We start from the raw sequence: 12,071 nt of genomic DNA, 5'->3' as shown, positions 1-12,071 counted from the left end.
AACCCAGTATCAAGCCCGACCACAGTGGACACAGCATCAGGCAGAATACTGTGTCCATGATCCCAGGCAGGATGGACCCAAACCCTGACCAGCTTCATCACCAGCAGACTAACCTGGCTTAGAAACCTAAGTCAGTCAGCAGCAGTGAGGTCACAGGACTCAGACAAGTCCCAGTGCTGCTGTGGTCTGGGAGGCTGTGGGCTTTGGGTGTGTGACGCCAGCTGCAGTGGCCATGAGAGTGCCCAAATCACACTTCTCCCAGATCCACAAAGCTTGATGTCCAGATTCCTTGCAAGGAGAAGAAGAGGGACGTAAATGAAGAACTTTGCCTGGGAACCCAGGGAACCCCTCCCTTATCTTCTCCAAGTCTGTCATGGCCACCAGGGACCTCAGTCTGCAGAAGTCACAGTGAACCTCAGCTTAAGGTGCCCTCTCTGGTGCTGAAACAGCTGCAGTGACCACAGGCTTGGGGAACTCAACAGTCTTGAATTTCTTGGAATTTCTGGAAGACTGAAGAAGGACAAGCACAACAAGAACAGACTGCAAAGACTGGAATAAATACCCCCTTATTCAACTCCCAAGCATGAACATATGCTCAAAAGCATTAAGAACATTCAAGGAAATATGACCTCACCAAACAATAAGTAAGTCACCAGTGACTAACCCAGGAGAGCTCAAGATGTGAGACTCGGCTGGGTGTGGTGGCTCACTCTTGTAATCCCAGAACATTGGGAGGCCGAAGCGGGTGGATTGCCTGAGGTCAGGAATTCGAGACCAGCCTGACCAACAAGGTGAAACCCCGTCTTTACTTAAAAAGACAAAAATTAGCTGGGTGTGGTGGCAGGTGTTTGTAGTCGCAGCTGCTTGGGAGGCTGAGACAGGATAATTTCTTGAACCTGGGAGGCAGAGTGCAGTGAGCCAAGATTGTGCCACTGCACTCTAGCATAGGTGATGAAATAAGACACTATCTTAAAAAAAAAAAAAAGATGTGAGACTCTCCAGACAAGGAAGTAAAAATGGCTGTTTTGAGGATACTCAATGAAATTCAAATACAGAGAAGTAATTCAGAAATTTATCAAAGAAATTTAACACAGAGATAGAAGTAATTTAAAAAGGCCACAGAAACCTCAAAGCTGAAAAATGCAAAATAGATGACCTGAAAAATGCATGAGAGGGTCTCAATGGTAGAACTCATCTCAGCACAATGAAGTCCATACATGACAAAGCTCCTCATCTAAGATCTGGAACAAGTGTGGCTACTTTTACCACTTTTATTCATCACAGTACTTGAAGTCCTAGCTAGAGGACTTAGGAGAATGAAATAAAAGGCTTCAAAATTGGAAATAAAAGGAAGTCAAATAGTCACTGTTTGCAGGTGACACGGTCATATATATATGGAGAACCCTAAAGATTCCACAAAAAAACCTACTACAAATAATAAACATTTCATAAAGTTGCAAGATACAGTATCAATATATAAAAATGAGTAGCACACCCATGTACCAATAGTGAAACACTTAAGAAAGAAATCAAGAAAGCTATTTCATTGCAGTAGTTACCCAATGCCCCCCAAAAAAGATACCTAGAGATAAACTTAACCAAAAAGATGAAAAATCTCACAATTAAAACTATAAAACATGTATGAAAGATATTAAAGCAGACACAAGTAAATGTAAAGATATCCCATGTTCAAGCACTAGAAGATTATTGTTAAAATATCTATATCACCTTATGTGATCTACAGAATCGATGGAATCCATGTTAAATTAGGAAAGATATTCTTCATAGAAATAGGGAAGGAAAAAAAACAAAAAACAAAAAACAAAAAACGGCCGGGCACGGTGGCTCATGCTTGTAATCCCAGCACTTTGGGAGGCCAAAGCACGTGGATCACAAGGTCAGGAATTTGAGACCAGCCTGAATAACATGGTGCAACCCTTTCCCTACTATATACACAAAAATTAGCTGGGCATGGTGGCGCACGCCTGTAATCCCAGCTACTCAGGAGGCTAAGGCAGGAGAATCGCTTGAACCCAGAAGGCAGAGTTCTCAGTGAGCCGAGATCATGCCAGTGCACTCCAGCCTCGGCGACAGAACAAGACTCTGTCTCAAAAAAAAAAAAAATAAAATAAAAAATAAAAAAATTCCTAAAATTCACATGGAAATGCAAAATATCTCAGATAGACAAAAGAACCTTGAATAAAAAGAAAAAAACTGGAGGCATCACACTACCTGATTTCAAAATATACCACAAATCTAGTAACCAAAACAGCATGGTAGTGACAAAATAAAAATAGGGGAGAGACAGAAGAGAGACAGAGAGACGAGTGACAGACTGACATAGACAAATGAAGCAGAATAGAGAACTCAGAAATAAATTCAAGCTTTCACAGTCAACTCTTAACAAAAGCACCAAAAACACACATTGGGGAAGGACAATCTCTTCAATAATCTGTGCTAGGAAAACCCAAAACCCACACGTACAAGAATCCATCTAGGCTGTTATCTTATCATACACAAAAATTTACTCAAAATAAAGATTTAAATGTAGGACCTGAAACTATGAAACTACTAGAGAAGAAAACATAGGAAAATGCTTCGTGAAACTGGCTAGGGCAAGGGATTTCCAAATATGTACATCAAAAGCACAAGCAACAAAAAGCAAAAACAGACAAAATACAATTGCATTACACTTAAAAGCTTCTGCAAAGCAGTGGAAGCAATCAGTAGAATGAAGAAACAATCCACAGAATGGAAGAAAGTATTTGCAAACTACGCATCAGGTAAGGGGTTAATGCAACACAAAACACATAAAGTACTCACACTACTCAAAGCAAAAATACAAATAACCTGATTTAAGAAATCAGAAAAAAGATCTACCCAAAAACTTTGTCCCCCACTTTCTTCTCCCAACCACCTTTGACCCCCTCCCTCTCATCACCCTTTTTCTTCCTCCATCTACCCCAAAACTTTTTTCCCATTATTTTTCCCCACTGTCATTTCGCAAAGCCTTCTCTACTCTCCCGCTCACCACTCTTTTCATCATCCATCAACCCCGAAACTTTTCCCTATTGTTTTCCCCCAGTCATTGGACACCCTCTTTTTCTCCCTTCTGCTCTCATCCCCCTTTTGTTCCTCCATCTATCCAAAAACTTTCCCCTCGTCTTTTCCCAACGCCTTCTCCACACTCCTGCTGCGCACCACCCTCTTTTCCAACCTCCATCTACCCAAAAACTGTTTTCCCCATCGTCTTCCCCCCCTGCTCCTTCTTTCCACCCTCTTTCCATTCTCCATCTACACAAAAACATCTCCCCACCATCTTTTCAAAGCCTTCTCCCCACTCCTGTTCGCCACTCCTTCTTCCTCCACCTACCCCCCAAAATTTCACAAAGCCTTCCTCCTCTTCCCACTCACCCTCTTCTTTCCTTAATCCTTACCATCCTCCTTTGCCCTCCATCTACCCCAAAACTATTTTCCCCATCGTCTTTTCCCCAAACCTCTTTCCCCGCTCCCTCTCACCACCCTCTTTTCTCCTCCCACTTGCCACCCTCTTTTCCCACTGCATCTACCCGCTTTTTACCCACCGTCTCTGTCTTTTCTTTCCCCACCATCTGTCTTTTCTGCCCACTGTCTTTTGGCAAAACCCTGCCTTCCCCCCACTCGCCACCCTCTTGTCCCCCTCCATATACCGAAAAACTTTTCTCTGCCCACTGCCTTTTCCTCATGGTCTTTTGGCAAAACCTTGTCTCCCTCCGGCATGCCATCCTCTTTTGCCCCTCCTGCTCACCACCCTTTTTTCCCACTCTGTCTACCAAAAACTTTCTTCCTCATTGTCTTTCCCCCCTCACCATCTCTTTGCAATCTCTTCTGCTCACCACCCTCTTTTCCCCACTCCTGCCCCTCCTCCTACATGCCACCTTCCCGTAGCCCTCCATCTACCCCCAAACTATTTTTCCATCGTTGTTTTCCCAATCCTCCTTCCACCCTCCCGCTTGCCACCCTCTTTCTGTCCTCCATCTACCCAAAAACTTCTCCCCCAGTTTTTTCTCCCAACTGTCTTTTTGCAAAACTTTATATTCCTCCTACTCGCCACCCTTTTTTCTTCTCCTGATCACCATCCTCTTTTTCCTCCATCAATCAAAGAAAAAAAAAAAAACATTGTCCCTACCATTTTTTCACAGAATCCTCTGTCTCCTGCTCACTACCTTCTGTCCCTTCTGCCTCTCTCTCTGCACCCTCTTTCCTCCTCCCACATGTCACCCTCTTTTCCCCCTCCGTCTACCCAAAATCTTTTTACACATCACTCTTACTTTCCCCACTGTCTTTCTGTTCTCCTCACCGTGCTTCTCCCCACCGTTTTTTTTGCAAACTTTCCTTCCTACTTGCCAGTTTCAAACCCCCTACCCTCTCTTTCCTCCTCCCACTTGCCACCCTTTTTTCCCCCAATATCTACCCAAAAACTTTTTTTTCCCACCATCTTTTCCCCACCGTCTTTTTGCAATGCCTTTTCCTGATCGCCATCCTCTTTTTCCCTTTGCCGCTAACCACTCTCTTTATCCCTCCACCTACCCCAAAAACTACTTACCGGCTCCTACCGCTCCAGCGGAGCTTCGGTCTCTGTCACCAGCACCCACCACAGGCAGGCGAGCTGTGGTACCACTCCCACAGCTCCAGCCTCCAACCGTGGCAAGTGACGACTCCTCCTGGTCCTCTAAGTCTTGCACGGAGCAGCGCCGCCCGCAACCATGTAAGAGCCTAAAATGGCGGGATGCCCCCTCTGCATACTTTATATACTGAGGTTATGCAAATGAGGTTCCTGGACTACATGTTCTGATTGGATGAGAGAAAAACCTCTAGGCCTATTCTGATTGGACTTTATTTTCATGCTGTGATTGGCTGTCCTAAGACTTGCTCTCATCCAATCAGAATTGAAGCTGGGAGCCCAGCTTAGAGAACGAGAAGTGGGATCCACATACCCCAAGCTGGAGGCTTGTGCCTGTGGCACCTAAGCTCGCTTCACTGCGGTTGGTGGAGGTGATGGAGATTGCAGTTTGGCCAGCATGGTAGAAAGGTGTCAGGGTAGGTGAGCTCTTCAGGGATGCACTACCCTGGATAGGGGTGTATCAAGGTCACGTTGCGGGTGGGGGTGTGGGGGACGTGGGATGGCGGAGTTGTCTGTGCTATCGGGTGCTACATTGCCTGGTGGTGGGGGTGGTTGTGTGTGCTACTGGGGGCTGCACCACTAACTGGGAAGAGGGTTAGGGGCGCTATCAGCTCCTACTCTGTTATGACGGGGGCAGGTTGGGAGCGCTATCTGGGCTGTCACTATCCCCAGCAAGGGCTGGTTAGGGGCACTATTCCTGGCTGCACAGATGGGGCAGTGAGGCGGTTTGGGGGCACTATCAGGTTTACGTGTCCTGTGACATGGGGCGGGGGAACGCTATTGCGGGTTGCACTGCACTTCTGCTGCTAGCAGCGGTCTACAGAGGTGGCAGCCATAGCTCTGGCCTCCGAGGAACGGGCCGTCCTCCTCTTCCCAGACTCTGGATTCTAGAGGGCAACCTCCTCCTGCTCCTACAGGATGCTCCTTTTCTGTAAGTCTGGAATTATGCCAAAATGAAATTTTTAAATTAAGGCTTTTACTTATACATTATCAAAAGAAAAATGAAAATTATATAAGAAATTCATTTTACTACAGGAAATTTATGTCTACATACAAACTACCTAGGAATAAATTAGCAATAAATACATTGGAATATAATCTGTTAAAATTTACTTAACTATGTGAAAGAAAGAATTAACTATGTATAAGAAAAAAAAGAGAATTGCTTTTAATGCGTGGTGTAACTCAATATTTAAAGACCTTAATTATTTCCAGTTTCTCTCTCTCTCTCTTTTTTTTTTTTTTTTTGAGACAAGGTCTTGCTCTTATCTCCAGGCTGGAGTACAGTGGTGCGATCTTACTGCAACCTCCACCTCCCAGGTTCAAGCGATTCTCCTGCTTCATCCTCCTGAGTAGCTGGGACTACAGGCATACGCCACCACATCCAAGTAATTTTTGTATTTTTAGTAGAGACAGGGTCCCACCATTTGGCCAGGATTGTTTCAAACTTCTGACCTCAAGTGCTCCACCTACCTCTGCCTCCCAAATTGCTGGGATTACAGGCAAGAGCCTCCACACTCGGCCTTTACTATTAATTCACAACAATATCAGTCTCTTCCATCTGGATACTTTTTCAAACCTAATGATTTCTTTCTAAAGTTTCTGTGGAAGACTAGATGGGTGGAAGTGGGAGATACAAAGAAACATTAAAAAAAAGTAAAATGTTTTACCAATTTTAAGGATCCCTGCCTATACTTATAAAAATATGATATTTATCTAAACACATGATAACCATGTTATTTCAAACCAGATAATAATGATGGAATAGCAAAATTAAATAATGAAAGAGGAAGACTAAATATATGTATTATAGTTAAGATTTTGTTAAATTTGGTCTTTCAAATCAATGATATTATTCAATATTGTTTATAGCACACAGATGTAAATGCTGTACTATGCTGAAACATTTAAGCATTTGTTTTTGTGCCCTCAGTCAAATGATTACAGATCACATCCATCTATGATATGTATATGATAGTGAAAATCCTACATCACTGAGATAATTACTTGTTGATTTAATTTCTGCTATTTTCTCTTACTAGATTTGCTGCATATATGTTTTTAAATAGAATTCATCTTGCGTGTGTAGTGCATACACATGAGGTGTGCACACACACACGTACACATATGCCATCACCTGTGTGCATAAGCATACTCAGGTACACTTATTTTGAGTTTATGCTAGCTGTATAAAAGTAATTTCTAGTTTTTACATGTTTTTGTTTTGAATCCATTTATATATTAAGGAAATTATGTATTCTTTCTTTTCCTTTCTAAACTATGAATTCTTGGCCCAGGAACTTTATTATAGGAATTCTTTGATGAAATTTTTGATAACCTTCTCATTAATTGTTTGTATGACAAATATTTTAGTATTGATTTCTTCTAAAGTCAGTTTTGATGATTTCAGACCACATGTTTTTAAAAATGATTTGAGATTGGCACTTCATTTTATGGTTTATAAGTTTATATTGCATATGTCATTAATTATAATTCCTGTTTTTTCTGCTAAGTTTTCCGTATTCTGTTTATATCATTGTACTTTTTGAATAGCTAAATATATTTTTAAAAATATTCTTATGCCATAGAAGAAAAGATCCTAAACACCTTTTGTGTAATTCATATCACTAGTTAGAATAAAGATAAAACAAAGACAATTTTAAATTCTATTAACTTATGATCAAATATTATTTCTCCACACCAAAATACCAAGTGAATGATGTGAAGTGTAACCCAACCATTGGCTATGTTTCATGTTATTGTAACACACTTGTTTCCTTCAGCATAATATTAGCAAAAATTGTGTGTGCGGTCATCAGATAAATTTTCTGGGCATGATTTCCTTCCAGATGTAATTTTATGATCATCCATTTTCCAATTTCCTTTGAAATTCACTCATTTAGTAAGAATTTAGTGAATATATTCTGTGTACACTGCTTCGTACTGAAATTGGTGATTTAAAAAGAAGCTAAAATGTGTTCTTTATTAATACTTTCTGGGAGCATTCATTGTACATGTGCATCAAAGACATGCACATAGGAAGAATCTGCAACAATTTAATTTACATACAATATGAACTATAAAAATGTGTGATACAGAAAATGTGTCAAAAATAACAAACTAGCCCTACAGGAAATAAATTAGAAAGACAATGAGAATCTGTACTTGGACTGGACATTGAACAATAAGTAAATTTTAAGAGCCATTGGGAATAGAAAGACCATTGAAAAATTAAGTATATGAAAATAATATTTTTTGAAAACCTCTTCTCTGTTTTTATTCCAATAAAATGTTAATATGTTGGTGGAAGATAAATCTAAGAGATTACCATAGAATAGTAAATATATGTTATAGACCTTAAAGGTTTCTAAATGCAGAAGTTTTTTGTATGGTTTAAGTCTGCATTTATTCAGAAAAATGCATTATTCTTATATTTACTTTCCCTGATGAGTCATTTGGCCTTCTTTTTAGAAATGTATATTGGTTATTCACATTATATCAACCACATGTATAAACAATTGAAGAAAGCCATAAACAAAAAAAATTGCTCTGATCCTCACATAATTTATATTCTAGAAACAAAAGATACGATTTAATAAATAAGTCAAATAATATGCACTTCATGACAGAAGATATTATCCAGGTCAAAGTTTCATAAACAATCACCCGGATATGACCATGTCATGCCAATATATGTATTGTGGAAATATAAGACCTTCTGTTTGAAAAAGAATTGAAAGGAATCCTGGACTCAAACGAATATGTAAAAAGTTTATATAGAGTGTTAAGCAGGAGATGATTGTCATTTGAAATAACAAGTTATAGGTGGGAATGGAAAGAGTAAATAGACCAAGGAAACATTTGAGGGAAACATACTTTCTGATGTTATATTTATGCTGCAAGGGAACAGAGAAAAGTTATAAATTATTATTTTTCAAATTTCTGGCCTAAAAATTTGTTAATCCAGCTCCTGAAACAGGGGATATTAGTTAAGACTAACTGCTTTGGTTGCCAGGTAAAGAAACTCTACTTTATCAGGAACAGGCAGGAGTCAATAAACTGTCATCCATGGCCAAATTGATCTTGTCACCTGTTTTTGTAAATCAAGTTTAATTGCAACACAGCCATATCCATCATTGGAGCTTAATAGTTGCACCCAAACCATATGTTCCATAAAAACCTAAAATATTTGCAATCTAGCCCTTTACAGAAGATGCTTACTGACCTTGGACTAAAACAGAACAGTAAAGTTCATCAGTGTTCACATGTTTTCAGGTGTTCAGACAGTGTCATCCGGACTCTGCTTCTGAATCTTTCAGTTCTGCCTCAACATCAGCTCCTGCCTCAGTAGGCTGTGAAGGTGCTGCACTGAGACAACATTACCCTATCCATTTAGAATCCAAAGGGAGTAAACTTTGTCCACAATTTTTAGCAAAGTTCATGGAAGTCACTCTCTGTACTGAGGTCTGGATTTCATGGCATCTGTGGAGTTATAGGTGGAATAAAGTCATTTGGACTGAGGATTTGGAGTCTCCAAAGGAAAATCATGGCACTATTATCACCCACACCTGATGTCCAGCATATTGGGAACATAGGAGAAGCATAAGGTCTTGGAAAGAGAAAACATTTTTAAATTTTAGTCAGAATAAGTTAAAAAGATACAGTAATTTTAAAAAATGAATACTCAAGCCTGTAATCCCAGCACTTTGGGAGGCCGAGACGGGCGGATCACGAGGTCAGGAGATCGAGACCATCCTGGCGAACACGGTGAAACCCCGTCTCTACTAAAAATACAAAAAACTAGCCGGGCGAGGTGGCGGGCGCCTGTAGTCCCAGCTACTCCGGAGGCTGAGGCAGGAGAATGGCGTAAACCCGGGAGGCGGAGCTTGCAGTGAGCTGAGATCCGGCCACTGCAATCCAGCCTGGGCGACAGAGCCAGACTCTGTCTCAAAAAAAAAAAAATGAATACTCATGCAGAACGTATTATGAGCTAGATAAAGTTTTGGTCTTTGGAGAATGTTATCTATATTGACTGTATTATCTCTCACAATGCTGCTGTGAAATACTTATCTCCATTTTTCAGATGAGAAAATTGAGGGAAACTGAAGATATTCAGAAATAATGGCAATCAACTAATACTATTTATTTACTATTTGCTAAATAATTTTCTAAATAAATTTTTAAAGTAATTATCTTCCCTGGCAATGCATAATTATTGAGAAGTCACTGTTATAAGCATCAAATGCCTAGCTATGTACAAAAAGACAAAGTTTCTGCCATCTGGGAAATCATGCTACTATGACATGATAGTAAACAGGTAGAAAAAGTTGGCTTTCAATACTTAAGTACCATCAGCAAAGTATGATGGGAGGCCTTCATTTTAAATGAATGCTGCATGTTCAGTCCACCTCCCTCTAAACATAACTGATACATGAATTGATATCATGCTACATATTTCTGTTTTTGAGTATCAGCATAATTTTGAGTGGAGAAAAATATACATACACCTTTATCTGCGGTGAGATGTTCCCTCTCTCTATGTAAAGAAAATTGAAATAGAATTGTGTTTTTTTAGAGAAGCAAGATTAAATTTGTTTTGTTTAGTAAATGTAAATCTTTTACTTATTGAAAGTAGGTAACGGGAAGATCATGATCACAGCTAATGATTATTGAGTCCTTGAAAAATACTGAATAGTCTTCACTTAAATCATCTTTAGATTAACTGGCATTATTATAAACCTATTTTACCAGCATAGAAATTCCTGTGGTCACCTGGCCTTTAGTGCACCATGTGCTGTATAGTCAGGATTTGAACCCAGTGAGATACAGCTAGAGCAGCATGCTTCTACTCACTGCACCATGATGCCTCCATAGAACCCCATGGTTTTCATTGGTGCTGCTTGTTCTCTTGTCTCAATTGTGAAAACATCTGAGACTTTGCAGCTGACTCAGAGAAGTAGAAAGAAAATTACAGTCTCTTTCCTGATACTACCAGGGATAGGAAAGTGACTGCAAACATTGAACACAATTTTAAGAGTAAGAAATGCTTGGACTGACTGTTTCCTGAATCGCATAGTGCAGAATATGAATTCAGGCAGTGGCTGACTTTGTCCTCCAACTGTGTAAACAAGGCGGTAGACTCCAGAAGGGAATCTGAGATAAGTTTTAAAAATTTTTTTCAATTATTAGTTTTGTAACCTGTGACACCTGTATGTGCAGTTTCTGTGGCCCTCTTTAACTCTAAATGGATTATGGAGCAAGTTGATAAATAGTCCATCACCTAGAAAATAGTTATGAAGAACAGGCCCCATCTGTGAAAGAAAACAAAAATCAACTTCATTAATGTCTATGTTTTTGGAAAGGAAATTCTCCCTTATGCTTTTCACAGTTATGTAAATCTCAGGCATAAAAAAATCCTTTTCATAAGTATTAGCATATAAATTTTTTTTAAAATAATGAGAATGTTTTAAATGTTACAATGAAAATATGAGGAGACATAATAGTTAAATTTCAATAGTACACGTATGTACAAAGTAGTACAAATCATATGCTGTAATAGATGGGAATACAGTAATTTGGTTCAAAGTATTTAGAGCATGTTCATTAATCTAGATTAATACATTGCATGTTTAATTTAGATAGAAATAACATTTTTATTTTATAATTATATAAGAACATAGCTATTTTTCAGATTTATACATTATTTCCTCAGAATCTGAAACTAAAATTTAGTTTTAGCTGTATTGTCACCTTGGTTTTTCTTTTCGGAGATATGTAGTTTATGTCAGCTTAGTAATATCCAGAATTTAGACATGTAAAAATTAGCAGGATTTTAAGATATACCGATATTCTCAAGAAAGTATGAAATAAATGACAAATTAATGAAAATTAATGATAAAATAATACTAACAATAATCATGGAGAACAATGATCTTATTTTCCTTGAAATACCAAAGAATTGGCACAATGATGGGATTTTTTTTTAGATTAAATGATCTAAATAATTGCTTCAGTCTTCTATTATGCTTTCCTAAACTAGATTCTTAGGACTTTATGATATGTGGTAGTTAAGAGTATACAGAGTGGAAGAAATCACATCCAGTAAGTTGTTTGCTTAACATACTTATCACAGTTCTCACTTATAAGTTAATTTAAGCAATTTTTTAGGTATACATGTTCTAAGCTAAATCTAACATGGCTTTATTTTCTGATCTCAAAGAAGATCTTAATGCCACTGAAGTTATTGTTATCAATATCACTGTCTCATACGCTTGCTCATATTTAGATATTGTGATACATACATACATACATATTTGATAAAATATAGCAATAGACATACCTAGAAATACATCTACCTTTTTTAATGAGGCTTTAGCTCATATCAACTTGAGCACAAAAAAAGGATAAC

This window comes from Chlorocebus sabaeus, chromosome 2, assembly GCF_047675955.1.
Source record: "Chlorocebus sabaeus isolate Y175 chromosome 2, mChlSab1.0.hap1, whole genome shotgun sequence".
NCBI classification, from domain to species: Eukaryota; Metazoa; Chordata; class Mammalia; order Primates; family Cercopithecidae; genus Chlorocebus; species Chlorocebus sabaeus.
The sequence above is the reverse complement of the archived record's forward strand: the minus strand, read 5'-3'. Positions refer to the sequence as shown.